Here is a 24,686-nt window from a genome sequence, read left to right as displayed (position 1 = left end):
TTTGCTCAGCAGAGAGGGGAAAAACCATCATTATCTGATTTTACAAGGAATTCAGTGGCTGCTAATCAAACCCGGGTCTGCATCTGGTTAAGACATACTTGGCACTGGCTTGTCACAAGTAGAGGTTTTGCCATGTCAAGGGGATCTTTCACTCAAAGCAGCGACCCATATTGGACTGAACAAACACATGAGTTTTTAATCGAGAACAATAGTTTAACAAACCACTTCCCAGGACCATCGAAAGAAAAGTATGTGCCCATGGCAGTTCTGGCACCAAAAGATATTTATTTGAGTGCATTTACTTCTAACCATAGCCCCAAATGCCCAGCAGAGGAGGACCATTAAAAGCTAATGCAGAAAACTACATTTCCATGGGGTGACCCACGTTATCCGGCACCAGTGCCAACCTTGAAGTATACGCTGGTCTTTGCAAAAACTCTTCCCTTCCTATGTGCCCCAATGGAAATAGGGACACTGTGGGCTTGCAGAGATAAGTTATATGCATTAAATGCTTTCTATTAGAAAATATAAACCTATTGTTCCTTTTCTAAATCCGTTAGTGGTTTCTTTGCTGAATTTTTGTCAGAAAATCTACGTATGGAGTTTTGAGGCATTTTAATTAGAAGAAGCATTTCTAATAGTTTTGAACATCGGGTGCTGTGCTAAGTGCTTTGTCACACTTAACATATGCAGCAGCCCTCTGAGGTTGATGGTCTTGATATTGCCAAGTTGGAGATGAGGAGAACAAGGCCTGCATAGTTAGGACATCTGCTAAGTAGCCTGGCTATCAAGTAGCCAGCCAGAGTTTAAACCTGGATCCATCTGAGCCAAAGATCAGTCTCTGTGTTCCTGTCCTTTTCTTTGGAAGAAGAAAGATTACTGTATTGATGTAATGTGTGTTTTATAGAAACTTTATCAACGTAGTAACATTTGACAAATTGTTCAGTGTTTGATCCAGAAAGAAACTTTTATATTGATAGCGTTCATCTAGATATAAAAGTTGGTAGACCTGTTTTATAATTATGATTTTTTAGGATTTATTTGCTCTTTCAAGGCCCTCTATGCTCTATGCTCTATGCTGGTAAGACAAAAGGCACTTCCCCATGCTCTCCCTCAACGCAGGGGCCACACTGATTGGGCTGTGAGGCTCCAGCTCTGAGTGTGTGGAGCTTGGCACTCAGAGTATGTTTCATGAATGTCAGTGTAATGAATTGAAACATTCAGGGTATAGCCTCCTTCCAGGGCAGCTCTGGAAAGCCTTGGCAGTTTTGCCAAAAGGAAAGAGGAATTCCACTCAACAGTCCCATCATGCAGATCTTAAATCTTACTTGTGATCCCCCAGAAGTGTGGTGCCCCGTGGAAGAGGCGGTGACAAGCAATCAGATGGCTGACTCAAAAGATGAACAAAGAGAGGCCAAGTCTGGGGCTTTATCCAGTGAGAGAACTGGCAGGCAGTTCTTGAGACCTAACTATAGTTGCTATGTCCTCATCAGCTGGAGGTTTGCCACTAATAACAAACTGGAAAATAATAGGATGATAACGATGATGATGAGACTAACATTTATTGAGGGCTTGTTATGTTCCAGGCATAGTGCGGAGCTCTTTATGTGAATGACTTCATTTGATCCTTACAACAGCCCCATGAGCAGATACTATACAATGGGCCACTTGACAGATGGGGAAACTGAGACTCAGAACTTAATTACCTTGCTTCACAAGCCACTTGGCTAGTAATTGATGGAATCAAATAGGTGGACTCCAAAGTTCTTTTGGCTTCAGAGCCCAAGGACTTAACCACTACGCAATAGTGCCTCAACCAAGGTTTGGGAATGGTTGATGTTTTTCTAAATACATGAGAGTAGATTCAGGGTTATTCTTATAACACAATTATAAGACACATATAACACAATCTCACTTATTTGCAAACTGAAGTGCTTTCCTGAATGGAAGGGGTGTGGTTGGACTTGATAAGCTGAGGACTGCCCTTTCCTTGGGTGGGCTCCCAGAAGTGTCCACTTGTGGATATGCTGTGGCACAAGTCAGGGCTGGAAGGAGGCAGAGGGATGCTCACACTTCCTTCCAGAAAAGCTGAGCTCTTTGGTGCCTGGCAACGTGCATGTCTGAGTGTGAAACACTAAAAGCTGAAAAATGTTTGAAGCAGGGACCAGAGTAGCAAGTCACGCCTGGGTTCAACTCTTAGTTAGGCATGTGACCTAACCTCTTGAAGCCTCACTTTTCTCATCTGTGAAACGGAGATAATATTAATGGCAGAAGATGGTTATGAGTAGTACATAAATGATGTCCAGGCCCTGGAAAATAGAAAACAACACACATGTTGTGGGCATGGGTGGAAACCCCTCATATCCTACCAACCTTATCCTTGAGAAGTGGGACTTGAAGCATTTGGTGTAAGTGACTTTATCCCCAGTATAAGTATTCTGAGGAATCCTGCCACATTTGAGAGGCAGGTGTCTCATCCAGTACTTCCTCTGCACTGCCACATACACTAGCCACCAGAAAATGTTTTCAAGTCCCTTTCATGGTTTGTAGAAGAAATTTCTACCTGGCCAGCTCTGCTTGCCCATGACAATCTACAGGCATTTCCCCCAAGCCTATTCTGCTTGCTTGGGGAACAATATGTTCTATAGCATAATCCAATTTATTCTTGCTGTAGAAAGCTCCTTGTTTTGCAATCACAGCCTTTCATCTGAGGAAACGTGGAATTTGAATTGTCTTGAAACAATGGGAATTATGTGGGAGTGAGATTTCATCTGACAGAGGTGCACTTAGGCTTCTGCTAAGAAACCAGTTCCTGCATGGATCTCCCACATCCTCAGAATGTCCTCACACACTAGGTTTCACTCTTGTTCTTTGGATTTATTACCATCATTACTAGTGCATAAGAATAATGCTTTGTAGGACTTCCCTGGTGGCGTAGTGGTTAAGAATCCGCCTGCCAGTGCAGGGGACACGGGTTCGAGCTCTGGTCCGGGAAGATCCCACATGCCACAGAGCAACTAAGTCCGTGTGCCACAACTACTGAGCCTGCGCTCTAGAGCATGCGAGCCACAACTACTGAAGCCCGTGAGCCTAGAGCCCGTGCTCCGCAACAAGAGAAGCCACTGTGATGAGAAGCCCGCGTACCACAACGAAGAGTAGACCCCACTTGCCGCAACTAGAGAAAGCCTGCGCACAGCAATGAAGACCCAACGCAGCCAAAAATTTTAAAAAATTTTTAAAAAAGAATAATGCTTTGTATTAATAATATGGCTTTCATTTGAGAACCCAAAGTGGTTAAAGATGTGCACAATGGTGTGGGGAAAGGCCACTCAGAACATGGTTTTGATAGGGCTCACGCGTGTATTCACAAAGCGTGTCGCTGGTAAATGCTCAGGGTAGACAAGCCTTGCCAGCATAGTGGGGAATAGGGAGGGAGATGAGGTTGTAGGGAGATGTAGTAGAGAGACTAGAAAAGCCTCTCCCATTGGTACAATCCTAAAATTCCTCCATTTGAGGTTTACTGTTGAGAAGGTCAAATAGTGCCCAGTCTCTTAGTGTAAGTCATCTTTTAGGTGCATAGCAACCCAAGGGGTCATATTTTAGTCTTTAATACTTTCCGAGGAATCCATGTATCAGATTGCTTTTTTCTCCCAGAGGAGAGACTGCAAGGAAGAAGGAAATAGAGAAAGGCCAGACGTGCTGGAGAGTTAATGCCCCTGGGAGCAGGTGAGAGGAGGAGGATCAGTGCCCTGGCTTCCTACCCTCAGAGAGGAAAACCAAGGCTGTTTCTGTAGGTTTCCCAGAGGTTCCCAGTGGTATGAGCCCCAACTCCCACTGTGAGGACCTGCTCAGTAATGCATTTTGTATTGGCTTTCTTCCCTTTGTGGGCTCACTTCCTCACTCCCTTACCAGTTTTTGGTGATCACCTCCCCTGTTAAAAACTTTGAGTCGAACTCTGCCTCAGGGTCTGTTGCTTCTGGAGAAAGCCCCTGTATCAGTTTTCTATTGTTACCATAACAAATCACCGAAAATGTAGCATCATAAAAACATCACACCTTTATTATCTCACAGTTTCTATTGGTTAGAATTCTGGCACAGCATAGCTGTACTCTCCTGCTCAGGGTCTCACCAGGTTGAAATCCAGGTATCAGTTGAGGCTGCTCTTCTTATCTAGGACTCAGGCTCCTCCTCCAAGCTCATTGGGTTTTAGCAGAATTAACTTCCTTCTCATGCTTTTCACATGGCCCCCTCCACCTTCACGCCAGCAATGGCAGGTCGAGTTCTGAATCTCTCTGATTTCCCCCTCTGCCACATCTCTCTGACTTCCTCTTCTGACTTCCTTTTTTGCTTTTAAGAGCCCAGATGCCAAAATCGGGTCCACTGTGATAATCCAGTATAATCTGCCTATTTTATGGTCAGCTCATTAGTAACCTTAATTACATCTGCAAAGTCCTTTTGCCACGTAATGTGACATATTCATGGTATAACACAAGGGAACGAAGGTTACGGGAGCCAAAATTCTGCTTACCACACCCCACTAAGACAGCAGTTGTCTAAGTAAATATCTAAGTGGACATCTCCACCATACCTGATTGGGCTGGAACCACTTGTTAGATCATTTGTTTGTTCATGTATCCATGACATGAACCAACAAACATTACTTCAACAAATAGCTGTTTAACAAACATTACTCGTGACCACTCTATGTTAGACCCAGTTTCAGTATTTGAAGAATCTGCCTGATAGGAGCTAGTAATCTAGTGGCAGAGGAAGACTAAACAGGGGATTAGAAGAGATATCTTCCCAATAATATGGGATGGGCAGCTCCTATGGAAAGGGTCAGGAGTGCTGAGGAGTTAAGGGAGGCTTCTGGATAGAGTAGCACATCTAAACATAGACCTAACGGATGAGAAGGATTTAACCAAATGGGCAAAGGGCAGAGCAGACTTCTTGGCAAACGTCATGCCTATTTTAAATGACTTACTGTCATTGCATGGCGTCCACTGAGTTTCAGCATATACTGTACGTTTGTGTGTTTGAAGGAAAGGAGAGGGCCAGGAAAAATGCTCTCATGTGGGACCTGGAGAAAGGTGAGTAAAATCATACATTCATCCAGCTTTCATGTAGCCTTGTAAATAAGTAGCCCACATTTACCAGCCTACATATATCTTACAACTTGTCACACACTATGTAACTACTTTATAGAGAGATTGACCACATCAGCCAATTTTTCTATTTTCTTAGTTATTTCATGTCCCACCTATGGATTTCAAAGGGCTTCTTTACATAACCCTGGCCACTGTAGGTTTAAATTGAAAAGGAGGGGTACAGGATCTGATTCATGCTTCAGAATGCAAAAATAGGGAAAAATGCAGCATAGTATAGTAAAAAAAATCTCTTCAGAGTTGACAGCAGGAAATCTTTGATCCTATATCTCCAACAATTTTGCTTGAATTGTCATGGTTTTCTTACCTGCAAGATGAACATACTATTATTAACTTTGTGTGCCTTGCAGGCTTGTCAAGAAAATGAAAAGGAAAAATGAACATGAAGTGATCTTGAAGATTTGATTATGCATGTCTAACAACCAATGGACATTTTTCTAACTTACATCTTCCTGAATTTTAGGACAGTTGAATAATTAGGTTCCTAGAAAGGGCATTTGATTGGGATGCCAAAGATACACTTTTATTTTTGTTTTTCATTCTTTTTCATCTGCAGTTTTCTCATGCTGCTGCATTTTCAAAGATGTCCATAAATGCTTTCATCTTCCTCTACGAATTTCATATCTTATCCCATCCCTGGAATCTTTTCTTCTTGGCCTTGTAGATCCTGTTCCCGCCTCTCACATGCTTTGAAGTGGGTTTTGTAGCATTCACAGTAGCCAAGAGGGTTAGATGAGAAGAAATGGAAAAGCGTGTGTTGCCCAAGGCTAGGAGAACGGTTGACTAAACGAGCAAATGTGGCTTTGATGGAGGAGCTCGCATTTAATAGGAGAAATAATTTTGAAGGAATGATAAAAATTTAGCGTTTATAGTAAGGCCAGCTCTTTGAAGGTGTTGTAGCAAGTTTTTATTTTCTCTTATGTAACTATTTACACGTGCTGAACATTTCTGAGTTCCATAAGTTTTAATTTCTCATTTCTTAGGGAAAATGGTCAGTGCAGAGCACGAGGCTAATCCACACGCGGTTAGTGGCTACTATGTCAGATAGCACAGCTAGAGAACATTTCCATATCACAGAGTTTTACTGAACAGTTTTTTTGAACAATACCCATCCTAATGCAGGAATTGTAAGCTTCTGAAGCCTTAAAATATTTTTATTCTTTGGTATGACAATTCTCTTAGGAATTTAGCCTATGGAAATAGCTGGACAGATATGTAGGGATCTAGGTACATGGACGTCCACATCTATTAAGGAATCATTTATGATAGTGAGAGAGGGAAAGGAGACATTCCATTTGTCCAACAGTGGGAGCTGATTAAGTAAATAATGGTGTGTTTGTACACATACATATGTTTATACATACTCAGTGGATACAATATAAGTGTTAAAAGGGATAATACAGATACGCATTTATTTTCATTAAAAGATATTCTACACATATCACTGAGTAAAAAAAGTCAGGTTAATTTATATAATATGCATTCATTTTAGGATGTGTATGTCTGTGTGTTGTGTATATAGAAGATAGCGGGGAGGCAAAAGCGCAGAGTGCATGAGACAAAGACAGAAATATTTGGAGCGATATTTATCACTGTCTGAAAATTGTTTATTTTTAGTTGATGAGATCATAGATTATTGTTTTTATTTTTCCTTTTCTATATCTTCTGAGTTTTCTTCTAGCATATCAATTGTGTGTAACAAAAAAAAAGAAAAGAAAAAGAACCAAAATGTTTGCACGTGACAAAAATGTCAGAATATGAATACATACATGAACAGAAGACCATCAAGATAGGTTTTTAAAAGTACGGTAGTTGCCTGATGATTTGCACACATGCCTGTGTCTGTGAGGAGAATGATTTATCTCCATAAATTCTTGTCATTGTGGATTATTCAATGTGAAATACATCTTTGGTCTTTCTGTGGAAACCTTCCTAGTCCCTTTGGCACTAGGCTCAAGAACTCGCAGAACTGTTCTCTTCTACCTGAGATGTCCTTGATTGTACCATATTTGGTGTATCTGAAAATGTGTAGAAAATGTTTGTATGTGCATTTCCTCTGCAGTTTGGGGGATCAAAAATGTGGCCAGCTGTTGTTACAGCTACTGCCTTACCACAAAACCTCCGTGATTTGAGGCATCGATGCCAACCAACATGTAGGACTTTTATACTTTTGTTGTGTGGAGAGACAAACGGTCATGGTGTCAGCTCCCAGATATTGGATTGCGATCCCAGAACTCACAGCCAACTATATCTTTTAAAATACCAGGCTGTCAAATTTAACTTTTATACATATTTGCTCTAAGTATGTAAAGTATACGGTTTAAGTGAAAATCAACAGCATGGCACCCATGTTCCAAACATTTTCATGCCCTAGTTCTGTCTTTTCAAAGAAGTGACGGCTTATTGAATTTGGGGGCTTTCCCAAGGAGTCCTCCTGACTCCTTGTGTGTCGGTGCCATTCTGAGGAAGACAGGGAATAACTGCTTCCAAGACTCACAGCTCCATGAAGAGTGGCAGCCTGGCCCAGGGGCACGGAGAGCTGGCACGGAGAGCTGTGTTGGCACGGAGAGCTGTGTTGGAATATTTCTTTCTCTACATTTAGGGTGTGGCATAAGATCCTTTGGAAAATAGAGAAGAACCTATGCGAAGATACAGGGAAATTACAAATAAAAAGGTGAATTTTCCTCATGGAGATGCTTTAGCGTCTCAATTCAGGCATAACTAGCAGTTAGTACCTTCTTCCCACATCTTATTTCCGAAAGCCAGAGAATTCAGTAGAAAAAAAAAAAAAGAGGCTGCATTGAGGGACACAACTGTCATTATTTGACAGGAACACATGTAAATACCTTACTTAAACCATTTTTTCTCTAGAAAACTGAATGATGATAAGAAATCAGTCAAAATTCAGGAGTTTTTATGAACTCCAAGTTTCATAAGAGTTTGTCATTTGGTCATAAAAATTTATTTAAAACTGAGGTACCCACATTTACCTCTGGACCTTTTCAATATAGAAAACAAAAGGGTAAATGGGACAGTAGAATTGTATTTTCCTCCCCAATTTCAAACAAATAGCAAATTTCATAGTTTTCCCACCCCAAACCATACAGGTATGTTATTTCTAACTTAGTTTTGTGACCTTGAAAGGTTAACCTCTGTGGGCCTCAGTTTTTTCACATGTGAAATGGGAAAATCAGATTAAACTGGATACTTTGTAAATTCCTTCCAGCTCAGACATCTTGGCAGTGCTACCCCATAGTTAGCTATGGTTAATTTCTAATGAAGGTCAGGTTGCCTAAAATATAGTTGCAGATATAAATGGATTATGAATGTAAAAAGGATTATGACAATTTTATTTCAAACACTTTTGGAAAGAGATCTTCCTAGGACACTTTCACCTTCAAACTTCCCCATCAAAAACAGCTGTAGAGGAAGCCAAAAATAACTCATACCACCAATGAGCTTGGTTCAGAGGCTTACAAGAATTCACCCTTCATCTTACATAAAATTCCTGAAGCCATCTTCCAGCCAGCGTGGCCTGCCATTGGAAGCACCCGGGGTTCATTTGCTATTTCATTGCCTCCTTTGTGTGCTCTCCACTATGATTAAAGAGACGACCAGCTGTTTACTTAGAGTTTTCCAGGAGGACACCAACAGGCATTCAGCAGCCTGAATTAGATAATTTGTTAGGTTTTCTGTAAACCTTCCATTTTTAAATGATGGTGATGTCTCCAGTGTGCTTCCCTCAGCTGGATGGGGACTGAGTGCTGAGAATTTAACTCTGAACCCCTTATTGCTAAAGCATGAGTTCCCTCCAGCCTGAAGTCAGCCTTACTTCCAAATGCCTGATGTACAGGGATCATTTCACCAGAAGACCCTAATATATGTGCATATTTATTGGGTTCCCAGGACAGTCTAAATAAACCCAAAGAGTCCTGAGAAACCCATGTGTTAGTTAAGGCAAGTCTAAGCTGTAGGGCTCAAAGAATATATATGTTTATCTTTTTCTCTCATAACAGTTCCAAGGTGAGGGGGTCCAGGTTGATAAGGCAGTTCTCGTCAATGCCATCTGTCATGAATCCAGGTTCCTTCCATCTTGTTGCTCCAACATCCCTTAGCACAGGAGCCAGCAAGCTGTGGCCTGCATGCCAAATTCGGCCCTTCTGCTTGTTTCTATAAATAAAGTTTGATTGAACTCGGCCATGGTCATTTGTTGTATATTGTAGGCACTTTTGTGCTACAACAGAAGAGTTGAGTAATTGTGACAGAGATCATATGACCCACAAAGCTGAACATATTTACTGACTGAACCTTTACAGGAAAATTTTGCCTACCCAGCCCTAGCATGGCTGAAATTGGCCTGGGCTACATCCCTATTTAGCAGTCAGAAAGGAACAAAAATGTTATTCAGGAATCATGTCCTTTGACCTCCTCACATCTTACTGACAAGAACTTGGTCCATGGCCGTATCTAACTGTAAGGTCTCAGAGAATGTCTCGCCAGGGAGCCAAGTACCTAAGAAGGAGAAAACACAGTTTGGTAAACATTTAGCAGTCTCCACCATATTAAAATGATCCCTACTGAAAAATAGAATCCATTGTATACACAGTGTGCCTCTTTAGGACATTCAGAATAATTCCCATCATGGAATGCTTACATTGTGCTAGGTACTGTAATAAGGGTTTCACATTTGTTATCGCACTTAATCTGCCCCTCTTTGCTTGAGTAACCCTTCACCAGCCTCCGTATGTCCAATTAAATGCTATTTTTACCAAGAAGTCTTCTTTGATCCCTCTTGTCTAGGGTATTTGTTCCTTCCTAGGACTTCTTTCACCTTTAACACATCTCTCCAGTAGCATCTCTACCTCTTTATTATTATTGCTCACTTCTATGCCTGATTTCCATGATAAGTTCCATGAGGATGGGGATTACATTCATTTTACCCACTCTAGTATCCTGGGACCTAGTATAGTGCCTGGCACATAGGACAGGCATCCCCAACCCCCAGGTTGGCAGAGCGGCACTGGTTCGTGGCCTGGTAGGAACCAGGCCGCACAGCAGGAGGAGAGCGATGGGAGAGCGAGCGAAGCTTCATCTGCCACTCCCCATCGCTCCCATTACCGCCTGAACCATCCTCCCCCACCCCGCCCCCAGTCAGTGGAAATATTGTCTTCCATGAAACTGGTCCCTGGTACCAAAAAGGTTGGGGAGCAATGACACAGGAGACCCTTTAGTTATATCTGCTGAATGAGGAGTGGCCATTGTGAGGTAGGCACTACTGGCATTTCCCATTTAACAAATGAACATATCCTCACTGAAGCTCAGTGAGGATATGTTGTTTTCCTCTTGGCTACTAAGTAGCCATTTGAAGTACTTAGGGGCAGAGCTGGGACTCCAACCCAGGTCTCTTTGCCTTCAAAGCTCCTGTTCGTTACTCTAAGCCAAGCTTCCTCATCCTTGCCACTATTGGCATTTTGGCCTGAATAATTCCTTGTTGGGGGGTTCAGGGGGGCTGCAGTGTGCATTGTAGGATGCTTAGTAGCATTCCTGGCCTCTACCCACTAGACGTCAGTAGCACCCCGTAGTTGTGACAGATGTCTCTAGACACTGTCAAATGTCCCCTGTGGGGCAGTCACCCCTTATTTATGCCAGATGAGAACAACTGGGCTAAATTCTACTGCCTCTCAATTTTGCTTTGAACTCCAGGAATCCATAATTACCCTGCTTCAGCTTGGTGGTGACTTTGGGGTTTTGTTTTCCTTGCAGTAGTGACCCTCTTCTTTAGCCCAGGTCACATACCGCCTCCTCCGCTCCCTGAAATCTTCCTTGATGCAGCCTTCACATAGCCAGACTTTCTTTCCTTTGTACTCCTGCTGTATGTTGTTTTTATCATTTTCATGATGCTTCATATTAAACCTAGGTGTTTCACTGACTTTCTCCTTGTCGTAGACTGTGAGTTACTTAAGAACTGGGATGCATCTTCCCCAGTTACCACCTGCAGGTGACACAGAGTGGCCCTGAGTCAGAGTTTGTTGAGTCGAGTTGCGTCCATGTGAACCAGACAGAGGCTGAAGATTAGGAGGGAAGTAGCAAGGAGGAATCGTGGGCAGTCTCCTGCACCTGCAGTGTAATCCCATCAGGGCTGTTTCTTTTAGGGTTTCCTAAATCTGAGGATATAGCTGCTATCTCTTTGATAAACTTCTTTCTTCTTCTTCTTTTTTTTTTTTTTATTGTGAAGAAGCAATATTTTCAGGACACCCGTGGTCAAAGGGTACCATTATTCCTGTGAAATGCACTGCCAAGTGATATCCTTATTATGCTGCCCCAGCCGTCTGTCTCCTGGTGGGACTGTTCAATCATTCACATAGCCCTGAGCCCAGAGTTGGGGTGTTCATGTGGCGATTGGGTACACATGACAGAGGACTAATTTCCAAACTGTGTGACCTCAGGCAAGTTATTGAATCTCACTGAGTGTCCATTCAATCATTCAACCAATATTTATTGGACATCTACCATGTGCCATGCACTATTCAGGGATATAGCAGTAGATGAAACAGACCAAAGTCAGAATCCCTTACTGAATAGAGTCTAATGGGGGTGAGCATGACACAGATAATAAACAAATTAAACACATAAAACATATAGTTGATGACATGGTAATAAAAATTAACCAGAAGATATTAAAAATATATACCTGGTACCTATTGTGACGATTAAAGGAGCTCATGTATGTCACATGAGTATTGACATGTAGATGCATAATTAAACTTAGTAGTCTCTCTCTTCTTTCCTCAATTGTTTCACTTGTAAAGTGAGAGTACAAGTATTGCTCCTGTGTGAAGGTAGGGGAGCTAAATGTAGGTAATCCCGATACTAATTCATATTATGTTTCCTGTGGCTTATAACATTAGTAAAGCTCTATCATCCACTTTATCTCCAGTAAGTTATCATATTTCAAGTGGGAGACTTCTTGAAGGAAGCTGAAGAAACTGATGCTTTCAGCAGACACCTGGTCCAAGGACAAAGTGGATTGCCTGCCTTCAAAAAAAAAAAAAAAAAAAAAAAAAACATGCTCTGACTGAAGCAGTGGGAAGAGTGATGGTGGCTATTTCATTTTGCCGGTTGTTACTGTTGGTTTTCAAGATCCACTCCCACTGCAGAAGGGGACTGGATTCTGTTAGTCATCAGAGGGCAGAGTGGCAGAGAGGCTAAGCACGCTGGTTTTGAAGTCGGCCCTGTCTCTTGGTTGGAGTCGTGTCTCTGTCACTTCTTCACAGTGGGTCATAGGGCAAGGAGCTAACCTCTCTGAGCCTCAGTTTTCTTATGGGACACTGAGAGAATTGAAGGAGATAAGGAAAATAAAACAGGTATTTGAGTTTACCTGACTATTGTGTTCACCTGGAAAACCCAGCAGATTTCCTAATCATTCTCTCTGTCTCTGGGATTGGGTGACCATTCATTGGCCAGAGTGTTCTTTCTCAAGGTAAAATGACAGCGTCGTACCCCATTGTTTTGATAGCAGAGTCTGTTCTCCTAAGCAGAGTACCAGCAGGGCCTAAAGGAACATGGCATGCTTAATGGGTACAATATCCATTAAACCAAAGCTGTAAATAATTACCCTTCAAGGGTAACCTGGATACAAAGTGATACAAAGTGAATAACTGGTCAATCGTGGCTGCTTTGCTAGACATTGTAAGGCAGTGACAGATTAGATTATTATTGTTGTTGAAAATTACTTGTAATTGTTTTCAATCTTTTAATCCCTTTGAGAGTGCTACCAAGCTTTCTAATATTTGAAAATATGCTACACATGAAAATATTTGAGAACCACTACAGGATACAAGATTTAAACACAGAGAAAATAATTTAAGCTTGTACTTCTTCCAGTCAATTGATAGTGACTGCCAGAGTGCTGTGATGAGATCTGTACCAAGGCTGGTCTGAGAACTGAAGAAGTTCTAGGATCATTTAGTGATGTCTGCAACTGTGGCAGAAATGGAGAATGGGGACTCAAGTACAGGCTTTGCTTTCCCTAGACTTACCTGTGTGTTTTAACAGTTGCTAGAAAGAAAGAAACTAAATCATTACTGTGTCTACTGCAATCAACTCCATCATGGAGATGGCCCAACATCTGTTCTCAAAATGAACCAATATTCCATGACTATGTTTATAGTTTGACACACCACTACAGTTCACAGTTGTTAACTTTATAGATAAATATTTATAAATTGACCTCTGTGCAATTTCATTGTGAATTAAAAAATATTGGCAGTTAAAGTGATATAAATCAACAGGGGACCAGATACAAAATATTTTTGATCTTTGCTTGAAAAATAAAAGCAATGCCCTTGCAAAAAACATTACCAGAATCTCATAGTAAATATTCATCTGTTGAAAATACTTTTGATTTGAAGATTTTCATTGGAAACTGGGGTTTCCCTTATCGATTATAATGTTTTAAAAGTCTAGCATAAAGTTATCTTAGCATTCTTCAGTAGCATTCTTCCCAGTAAACTCTTGTAATGTACATATATTTTCATCTTATTTATGTACAAGTGGGGGATAGGAAGGTTGTGGGGAAAAAATCACTTTATTTTCTCAATGTGATTAAAATTTTTTACAATAAAAATTACTTAATTGTACCAAAATTACAATAGAAAGGCAATAAATTCAGCTTGGAATAGTAGGCAGTTAATTATCAACACTCGAGGCCTAGAGAGAAGAATATATTAGAAATTGCAGACTATTGTGCAGTCGGTTGCTGATCTTTCTTTGAAGCCAGACATGACCTTATCAGATTTGTTTAGTATGAGAAATATTTTTCTCTGGCTTCAGAACAATGGATTTCAGAGGTCAAGAATACCTACATTCCACATGAGCAAACTTTTCATCCTTTGAAATCATAATGATGAATAGTCAACAGCCAGCCACACTGTACATCCAGGAGGAGAAACCAGAACACTGAAGCTGGTATGGGCTCTTAACAGGCTGTGAAGCAGGAGGCGTTTGTGAACGTAAATTGTCGGTGGCTTTGTGAGACTTTGTAAGTAACAATGGGGTGATTTAATCTTCTTTGTAAAAGGTGTCTGACTTTTCGCTAATCCTTCAGAAAAAAATCACCCTGGACTCGCCGATTTTCTCAGCTAATAACTTGGTTATTCCAAGTAGAGTATTTGAAAACTTCTGAAGGTTTTTGTGTGTGTGTGTGTTTATACAGTGGGTAGTTCAACATATGATACAAGTTTTTAATTCTTAATAAACTTTTTATAGGTCACCCGTGAAAACCTAATATCTCATCCTTATTTGATATTAGGCATTCTCTACCTTTTAGAAATCACTCAGCCATGATGCATTTTCTATGTCATGTGTCAGTTGATCAGAACTAAGATGGTTTTGTTAAACTATATTTTCTTGATAAGCATACAATAGACACATGCTTATAAAAAATGATGCAGTTTTTCCTTTTTCTGTTTCCCTGCCTGGTGGGGAGGGGGGTCTCCCTCATCCCAACTCTGATCTCCTTCTCCCTGACACTTGAGATCACTATTCTAAATAATATCCTCAATTATTTATGACCTATTCATAGATAATGAATGAGCAAGCATAGTACCCTGGCACATAGTAAACATTTAATAAGCGTTTGTTGAAAAAAGGAATATTTAAATGTGGTATAAGCAGTTAATATTATTTGGGATATTAAATTTGTATCTATAAATTTATAAATGAGTAAATTTAACTTTCTGTGAATTTTTGATATACATACTGTGATATCCAATACAAAATCTATTCATACGATCAGCTTGGGCCTTAAATATATTGGTTATATGTTCATTTCCTCCTGATGTTTTTTTCCCACTTTTATGTTCTCTAGGGTAGTGGTCCTCGGAGTGTGATCCCCGGGCCAGCAGGGCCAGCATCACCCAGGATTTGTTAGGAATGCAAATTCTTGGGCTTCATCCCAGGCTTACTGAATCAGAAGCTCTGGGAGTGGGGTGCAGCGATCTGTGTGGTAACAAGCTCTCCAAGTAGGGCTGGCTTCATAGCCATGTGATTTGTGCAGTCACACAGGACTGGGGTTTTAAAAGAGCCTTGTGCTTGGTTTAATGGTTCTGCTGTCATCTTGGAATTCTTAATAATTTCTTAGCAACAGGCCTACATGTTCATTTTGCTCTGAACCCTGCCATAATATACCCTGTCCTGATGCCAGGTGATACCCATGTATACTCAGAGTTTGAGAACCTTCCTCTTTGAGAAATATTCAGGTTCCCTCTGAGTATCTGATCAGTTGCCCATTTTATTATAAATTACAGCCTATCCAAATTTTTCTAAGCAAGTTGGTCCTCAGGCAAGTTACTACTAAGTTGTGTTAACATTTCTCTTAACTTAGTAATCTGGGCTTTAGCAAACTTTTGGACATTTGGCTTTCTATAGCAACTGCCTTATAGTGGCCAGAAGTAGAGAGTTCCTGACTTTTCATATCCATCTTAGACCTTCTTTTTCCTGGTTACCCAGAAAGTGTTCTTATAGCAACCTTTTCTGAGCCCATCTGGTACTGCCAAACGGTTAATCAGTTTTGTTTCCATAACAAATTGCCCAGGTCTCTGGGTTTATGGGTGTTTAAAAAAAATCTCTCTGTGTAGGGGTTGTTCACAGACATTGTGTTATATAACGTGGAATCACAGTGAGTAGGTCAATCAGGGCCTCAATAGAAACAGATATTTCAAATTAAGATAATTCAAGAAGCATTTATTTACAAAGGAATTAATTCCAAAGGTATGGTATAGGGGAACAATTAGGGCTTGTGCAGTAACCCCGGGCTATAGCGGCAGAAATGTCACCATTTCTAGGCCCAAAGAGACAAGGGAAGGAGAGGTTCCCAGAACCTGGAAAAAGAGAGTCACATGGGGCTGCTTTGAGAGGGATAGTAACCTTCTGTCAAGGGACACAGCTAATCTGAAGTGAACTCACAGGGAGGGAACCAGAGAAATAAACGTGCTGACCTCACTCTCGTGCCTACAATCCAATTAGCTTAATTCTACTGGAAGCCCGGGGGCAGAGAGCACACTGATGTGACCTGAGTACATCAACCTGTGGGGAAGGAAGCAAGGAGAGAAGAATGGAGATGGATCCAGAGGGACAAATGGAAAATATCTGGCATAGTTAATTCCACTCACCTCCTGGCATCTACTCTCAACCTTCCTTCATGTGAAAAGTTAGCAGTCCCAACACAGAATGAAGTCACCTCAGCTCCTGTGTCATTGTGAGCCAATGTCAATTATGTCATATTCCTATCTAAAACTTGAGCTACCACCAGTCTTGTAAGGTAGCAGAGGGTAAAAGGGAGAAAAGAAATGATTTAGTGAAACAAACATAACTGCTGTAGTCCCCATCTCTATAGCTGGCCATGAAGCCTTGTTGGTAACCATGGTTTGCTTCTTCTATCACCTCTTGTACGATCCCCATACCTTCTGCTGGCACTTCAGCTGGATAGGGTTCATGACTTCACTGGGTGATCCATACCTTCTTTCCTGCAAGATCTAAGTCCTTGATGGCCTGGACTTATTGGGTTGCCACAGTTTTACACTTTCATTTAAGGGTATCCCCGTGAATACTTGGGTTCTATATATCTCCTTCCTTTCACCCATTGCATAACAGAAATGGTGACACCCTTTCATTGGTTCAGTGGGATGAGAAGCTCAAAATGGCCATGGGACAATTTAAGCTTCTAATTCATCACACCATGATAATGTTCTTTGGTGGAAGCAACCTTCTTCTAGTGAGTTATTAGGTGGTTAAGTGAGAGAGACCACTCCCACCTCCTCTTCTCAGTTTCCTGATCCATGTATCCTTACTATAGGGGAGATGGCACCATATATTGACCTGTGATTTAAGACATACACTGCATTCCTTTAGGACGGCAACCCAGCCTCCTTGGGTGTTGTCCCCCTGCTTTGGTACTAAATCAGCATTTCTAGGTTATGGGCCCATTAATGGTCAAATGTGTCTCATGGTTGGAGGTGATGTTGTGCAGGCTGTCATGTGATAGATAAGGCATTGTGTATGTCTAAGAATTGTGGTCCTGGAAGAAGTGCTAAAGAAGAGAAGTTAAATCCATAAAGGGAAGATTGTATCCTGTTTAAGTCAAAGCACTGACCTCTTCAAAGCCAGAGACCTCTAATGTCATCAGTATTTCCCTAGGTAGCTTGTTAGTCTACCCAGGGCTCAGTATTGGCCTTTGTTGTGGGCAGATTTGGTACTTGGCTTGGTTGTAGTTGGATAAGCCTTGGTGAGAAGACTGTGTGACTGAATTGTGCATGGCCTCCATCCCTGACTGTGTGGCCAGTGAATTCCCTCTTCTAAGCAACATAAAGATCATAAAACATGTTAACTCTGTTTATCACCCTCCTACTTACATGTTCTTTTCTAGTACTTTAATTATGCTTTTTTTGATTAACATTAGACATTGTTTTAAAAAATTATATTATATTATATTAAGATTAGACATTATTTTTTCAAAAACATTCACAATTATAAACAAACCTTTTTTTTATAGAAAAAATTTTTTATTTTTATATAAAAATATATACAAAAATATTTTTTAAAATAATGTTCTTTGTTCATTTCTTCTTACATCTCAAACTTTCCTTCTTAGCTTATAATTCTTTTTTTTTTAACATCTTTATTGGAGTATAATTGCTTTACAATGGTGTGTTAGTTTCTGCTTTATAACAAAGTGAATCAGCTATATATATATACATATATTACCATATCCCCTCCCTCTTACATCTCCCTCCCACCCTCCCTATCCCACCTCTCTAGGTGGTCACAAAGCACCGAGCTGATCTCCCTGTGCTATGCAGCTGCTTCCCACTAGCTAGCTGTTTTGCATTTGGTAGTGTATATATGTCCATGCCACTCTCTCACTTTGTCCCAGCTTACCCTTCCCCCTCCCCGTGTCCTCAAGTCCATTCTCTACGTCTGCATATTTATTCCTGTCCCGCCCCTAGGTTCACCAGAACCATTTTTTTTTTTTTTTTAGATTCCATATGTATGTGTTCGCATACGGTATTTGTTTTTCTCTTTCTGACTTACTTCAGTCTGTATGACAGTCTCTAGGTCCATCCACCTCACTACAAATAACTCAATTTCGTTTCTTTTTATGGCTGAGTAATATTCCATTGTATATATGTGCCACATCTTCTTTATCCATTCATCTGTCGATGGACACTTAGGTTGCTTCCATGTCCTGTCTATTGTAAATAGAGCTGCAGTGAACATTGTGGTACATGACTCTTTTTGAGTTATAGTTTTCTCAGGATATATGTCCAGTAGTGGGATTGCCGGGCCGTATGGTCGTTCTATTTTTAGTTTTTAAAGGAACCTCCATACTGTTCTCCATAGTGGCTGTATCAATTTACATTCCTACCAACAGTGCAAGAGGGTTCCCTTTCTCCACACCCTCTCCAGCATTTGTTGTTTGTAGATTTTCTAATGATACCCATTCTAACTGGTGTGAGGTGATACCTCATTGTAGTTTTGATTTGCATTTCTCTAATGATTAGTGATGCTGAGCATCCTTTCATGTGTTTGTTGGCAATCTATGTCTTCTTTGGAGAAATGTCTATCTAGGTCTTCTGCCCATTTTTGGATTGGGTTGTTTGTTTTTTTAATATTGAGCTGCATGAGCTGTTTATATATTTTGGAGATTAATCCTTTGTCCATTGATTCGTTTGCAAATATTTTCTCCCATTCTGAAGGTTGCCTTTTCGTCTTGTTTGTAGTTTCCTTTGCTTTGCAAAAGCTTTTAAGTGTCATTAGGTCCCATTTGTTTATTTTTGTTTTTATTTCCATTTCTCTAGGAGGTGGGTCAAAAAGGATTTTGCTGTGATGTATGTCATAGAGTGTTCTGCCTATGTTTTGCTCTAAGAGTTTTATAGTGTCTGTTCTTACATTTAGGTCTTTAATCCATTTTGAGTTTATTTTTGTGCATGGTGTCAGGGAGTGTTCTAATTTCATTCTTTTATATGTAGCTGTCCAGTTTTCCCAGCACCACTTATTGAAGAGGCTGTCTTTTCTCCATTGTGTATTCTTGCCTTCTTTATCAAAAATAAGGTGACCATAGGTGCATGGGTTTATCTCTGGGCTTCCTGTCCTTTCCCATTGATCTATATTTCTGTTTTTGTGCCAGTACCACACTGTCTTGATTACTTTGTAGTATAGTCTGAAGTCTGGGAGTCTAATTCCTCCAGCTCTGTTTTTCTTTCTCAAGATTGCTTTGGCTATTCAGGGTCTTCTGTGTTTCCATATATATTGTGAAATTTTTTGTTCTAGTTCTGTGAAAAATGCCATTGGTAGTTTGACAGGGATTGCACTGAATCTGTAGATTGCTTTGGGTAGTATAGTCATTTTCACAATATTGATTCTTCCAATCCAAGAACATGGTATATCTCTCCATCTCTTTCTGTCATCTTTAATTTCTTTCATCAGTGTCTTATAGTTTTCTGCATACAGGTCTTTCGCATCCTTAAGCAGGTTTATTCCTAGGTATTTTATTCTTTTTGTTGCAATGGTAAATGGGAGTGTTTCCTTAATTTTTCTTTCAGATTTTTCATCATTAGCGTATAGGAATGCAAGAGATTTCTGTGCATTAATTTTGTATCCTGCTACTTTACCAAATTCATTGATTAGTTCTAGTAGTTTTCTGGTAGCATCTTTAGGATTCTCTGTGTATAGTATCATGTCATCTGAAAACAGTGACAGCTTTACTTCTTCGTTTCCAATTTGGATTCCTTTTATTTCCTTTTCTTCTCTGACTGCTGTGGCTAAAACTTCCAAAACTATGTTGAATAGTAGTGGTGAGAGTGGACAACCTTGTCTTGTTCCTGATCTTAGAGGAAATAGTTTCAGTTTTTCACCATTGAGAACGATGTTAGCTTTGGGTTTGTCATATATGGCCTTTATTTTGTTGAGGGAAGTTTGCTCTGTGCCTACTTTCTGGGGAGTTTTTACCATAAATGGATGTTGAATTTTGTCAGAAGCTTTTTCTGCATCTATTGAGATGATCATATGGTTTTTCTCCTTCAGTGTGTTAATATGGTTTATCACATTGACTGATTTGCATATACTGAAGAATCCTTGCATCCCTGGGATAAACCCGACTTGATCATGGTGTATGATCCTTTTAATGTTCTGTTGGATTCTGTATGCTATTATTTTGTTGACGATTTTTGCATCTATGTTCATCATTGATATTGGCATGTAGTTTTCTTTGTGACATCTTTGTCTGGTTTTGGTATCAGGGTGATGGTGGCCTCGTAGAATGAGTTTGGGAGTATTCCTCCTTCTGCTATATTTTGGAAGAGTTTGAGAAGGATAGGTGTTAGCTCTTCTCTAAATGTTTGATAGAATTCGCCTGTGAAGCCATCTGGTCCTGGACTTTTGTTTGTTGGAAGATTTTTAATTGCAGTTTCAATTTCATTACCTGTGATTGGTCTGTTTATATTTTCTAATTCTTCCTGGTTCAATCTTGGAAGGTTGTACTTTTCCAAAGATTTGTCCATTTCTTCCAGGTTGTTCATTTTATTGGTATAGAGTTGCTTGTAGTAGTCTCTTAGGATGCTTTGTATTTCTGCGGTGTCTGTTGTAACTTCTTCTTTTTCATTTCTAATTCTACTGATTTGCATCCTTTCCCTTTTTTTTCTTGATGAATCTGGCCAAAGGTTTATCGATTTTGTTTATCTTCTCAAAGAACCAGCTTTTAGTTTTATTGATCTTTGGTATTGCTTTCTTTGTTTCTATTTCATTTATTTCTGCTCTGATCTTTATGATTTCTTTCCTTCTACTAACTTTGGGTTTTCTTTGTTCTTCTTTTTCTAATTGCTTTAGGTGTAAGGTTACATTGTTTATTTGAGATTTTTCTTGTTTTTTGAGGTGAGCTTGAATTGCTATGAACTTCCCTCTTAGAACTGCTTTTGCTGTGTCCCATAGGTTTTGGATTGTTGTGTTTTTGTTGTCATTTGTCTCTAGGTATTTTTTGATTTCCTCTTTGATTTCTTCAGTGATCTCTTGGTTATTTAGCAGCACACTGTTTAACCTCCATGTATTCCTGTTTTTTACTGTTTTTGTCTTGTAACTCATTTCTAATCTCATGGTGTTGTGGTCGGAAAAGATGCTTGATATGATTTCAGTTTTCTTCAATTTTCCAAGGCTTGATTTGTGACCCAAGATGTGGTCTATTCTGGAGAACATTCCGTGTGCACTTGAGAAGAAAGTGTATTCTTCCGCTTTCAGGTGGAATGTCCTAAACATATCAATTATTTTAGAGTGCAAGGCTGAGACTGGTTCAGTTCCTCTCTCCGTAATTGAATTCACTCTGAAAAATGAATCAATCCTAAACTAGACAGCCAAGCAATAGTAAACATTGTTGGTAGGAGACATAAAAATAGTCATTATTTAAGCAAAATAGAACAGTCTAAGTGAAATGGTTTTTGGAGTTTTAGATTAATATATCTAATAAACTCCTGTAGTTTCACGTTACTGCTAAAACAGTAAAGGAAAATATAATCCGTCGTCCACTGGCCCATGCCAACAGTGAAAGGAAAAACTGAACTACAGAATGCCCTAAAATACTGCACTGAAACAATGTGCAGGGATGCTCCCCTCTACCACCCCCTCCCCCAGTTCCAGGAGAGAAATCAAGTGAAATAATAAGGACAAGCTTTCTTATCCTATAACTTTCTACTCAAGTCCAGTATCAAAACTACCACCAGCAGGGCACAAGCTAGAAAGCTAACATTCCTTTCAAACAGCACTCAAAAAAGCCTTCTGAATTATATAGTGTGTCACTACGTTTAAAGCTGATTTCTCCTTCCTAGTTGCAAATACGTAAAATATACCCAGAGGCTCAAGAGAGGTGGACAGAGCTTTATAAATATTCATGTAAAACTAGCAGTTGTACTTCATATTTCAGTAATTCAATGACAAATCATAAAAAGCATCTGTCTTTAATTTTTGTTGGTTTTAGGAAATAAATGGTAAAATATATACACTGTGGAGTCTTAATACCCCCATCATAGAGTGTGAATGATGGTCCAGTTGCGAAGCTCCTGGATATACTCTTTGGCGTGGGCGACTGCTGTCTTTGGTGCCTCAGTTGGAGGTGGAGGGCCTTCCACAAACTTCACAAAATAATGGCAAAAAACCTTCTCCATAATCCCAAAGCAACCTCTGCCGTGGTGCTGGATGCATTTCAGGTACTGGCCTCGCCCTGAGGTGGACTCAGCTATATATAAATTGGATCTGAATTCCACACTGTGGTCTCTCACTGACATATCTTGTGCTTCTAAGAGAACCTCTTTAATTATCTGGGCCCCTTTTGTGTCACTGAATTCAGCTGAGCCAGAGCCTGGTCAGTGGACATTCCTTGTATCAATTTTGCCAAATACCACATCTTGTCTTTGCTGTACTTTATTTGTCTTTGAGAATAGTAGATTTCCCCAAGGCCAGCTTCCCTCTCAGATTCTGCATCCATAACGCACCCATATGATCCAGTATTGCCACCGCCATCTTTCTCCCTCTCTCTTCAGAAGCCTCTGAGCATAGTGTCCTTCTTTGTCCCTTATAATAGTCTTTATCTTAAAGTCTATTTTGTCTGATATGAGAATTGCTACTCCAGCTTTCTTTTGATTTCCATTTGCATGGAATATCTTTTTCCATCCCCTCACTTTCAGTCTGTATGCATCCCTAGGTCTGAAGTGTGTCTCTTTTAGAGAGCATATATACAGGTCTTGTTTTTGTATCCATTCAACCAGTCTGTGTCTTTTGGTTGGAGTATTTAATCCATTTACATTTAAGGTAGTTATCGATATGTGTATTCCTATTAACATTTTCTTAATTGTTTTGGGTTTGTTATTGTAGGTCTTTTCCTTCTCTTGTATTTTCTGCCTAGAGAAGTTCCTTTAGCATTTGTTGTAAAGCTGGTTTGGTGGTGCTAAATTCTCTTAGCTTTTGCTTGTCTGTAAAGGTTTTAATTTCTCCGTCAAATCTGAATGAGATCCTTGCTGGGTAGAGTAATCTTGGTTGTAGGTTTTTCCCTGTCATCACTTTAAGTATGTCCTGTCACTCCCTTCTGGCTTGCAGCGTTTCTGCTGAAAGATCAGCTGTTAACCTTATGGGGATTGCCTTGTATGTTATTTGTTGTTTTTCCCTTGCTGCTTTTAATATTTTTTCTTTGTATTTAATTTTTGATAGTTTGATTAATATGTGTCTTGGCATGCTTCTCCTTGGATTTAACCTGTATGGGACTCTCTGCACTTCCTGGACTTGACTGACTATTTCCTTTCCCATATAAGGGAAGTTTTCAACTATAATCTCTTCAAATATTTTCTCAGTCCCTTTCTTTTTCTCTTCTTCTTCTGGGACCCCTATAATTCAAATGTTGGTGCATTTAATGTTGTCCCAGAGGTCTCTAAGACTGTCCTCAATTCTTCTCATTCTTTTTTCTTTATTCTTCTCTGCAGTAGTTATTTCCACTATTTTATCTTCCAGGTCACTTATCTGTTCTTCTGCCTCAGTTATTCTGCTATTGATTCCTTCTAGAGAATTTTTAATTTCATTTATTGTGTTGTTCATCATTGTTTTTTTGCTCTTTAGTTCTTGTAGGTCCTTGTTAAACGTTTCTTGTATTTTCTCCATTCTGTTTCCAAGATTTTGGATCATCTTTACTATCATTACTCTGAATTCTTTTTCAGGTAGACTGCCTATTTCCTCTTCATTTGTTTGGTCTGGTGGGTTTTTACCTTGCTTTTTCATCTGCTGTGTGTTTCTCTGTCTTCTCATTTTGCTTAACTTACTGTGTTTGGGGTCTCCTTTTTGCAGGCTGCAGGTTCGTAGTTCCCATTGTTTTTGGTGTCTGCCCCCAGTGGCTAAGGTTAGTTCAGTGGGTTGTGTAGGCTTCCTGGTGGAGGGAACTGGTGCCTGTGTTCTGGTGGATGAGGCTGGATCTTGTCCTTCTGGTGGGCAGGACCCTGTCCGGTGGTGTGTTTTGGGGTGTCTGTGACCTTATTATGATTTCAGCAGCCTCTCTGGTAATGGGTGGGGTTGTGTTCCTGTCTTGCTAGTTGTTTGGCATAGGATGTCCAGCACTGTAGTTTGCTGATTGTTGAGTGGAACTGGGTCTTAGTGTTGAGATGGAGATCTCTGAGAGAGCTTTCACCATTTGATATTACATGGAGCCAGGAAGGTCTCTGGTGGACCAATGCCCTGAACTTGTCACTCCCACCTCAGAGACACAGGCCTGACACCTGGCCAGAGCACCAAGTCCCTGTCAGCCACACAGCTCAGAAGAAAAGGGATAAAAAAAGAAAGAAAGAAACATAAAGTAAAATAAAGTTATTAAAATAAAAGATTATTAAAAATAAAAATAAAAAAATTAAAAAGTAATTAAAAAAAGAAAAAGAAAAAAAAAAGAAAGAAAGAAGAGAGCAACCAAATCAAAAAACAAACCCACCAATGGTAGCAAGTGCT

General features: G+C 40.0%; 1 protein-coding gene and 1 pseudogene across 1 annotated transcript in view; one reads left to right on the top strand and one right to left on the bottom strand.

Moving 5' to 3' along the window:
- ERC2 (ELKS/RAB6-interacting/CAST family member 2) overlaps positions 1 to 24,686 on the top strand; it is a 743,450-nt gene that overhangs the window by 597,508 nt on the left and 121,256 nt on the right. The window lies entirely within an intron of this gene.
- Positions 22,147 to 22,727, bottom strand: LOC132374157 (large ribosomal subunit protein uL22m-like; annotated as a pseudogene).

The sequence above is a fragment of the Balaenoptera ricei genome, chromosome 11, assembly GCF_028023285.1.
Source record: "Balaenoptera ricei isolate mBalRic1 chromosome 11, mBalRic1.hap2, whole genome shotgun sequence".
NCBI classification, from domain to species: Eukaryota; Metazoa; Chordata; class Mammalia; order Artiodactyla; family Balaenopteridae; genus Balaenoptera; species Balaenoptera ricei.
Note: the sequence above shows the minus strand (reverse complement) of the source record. Positions and strands in the feature narration are given on the sequence as shown.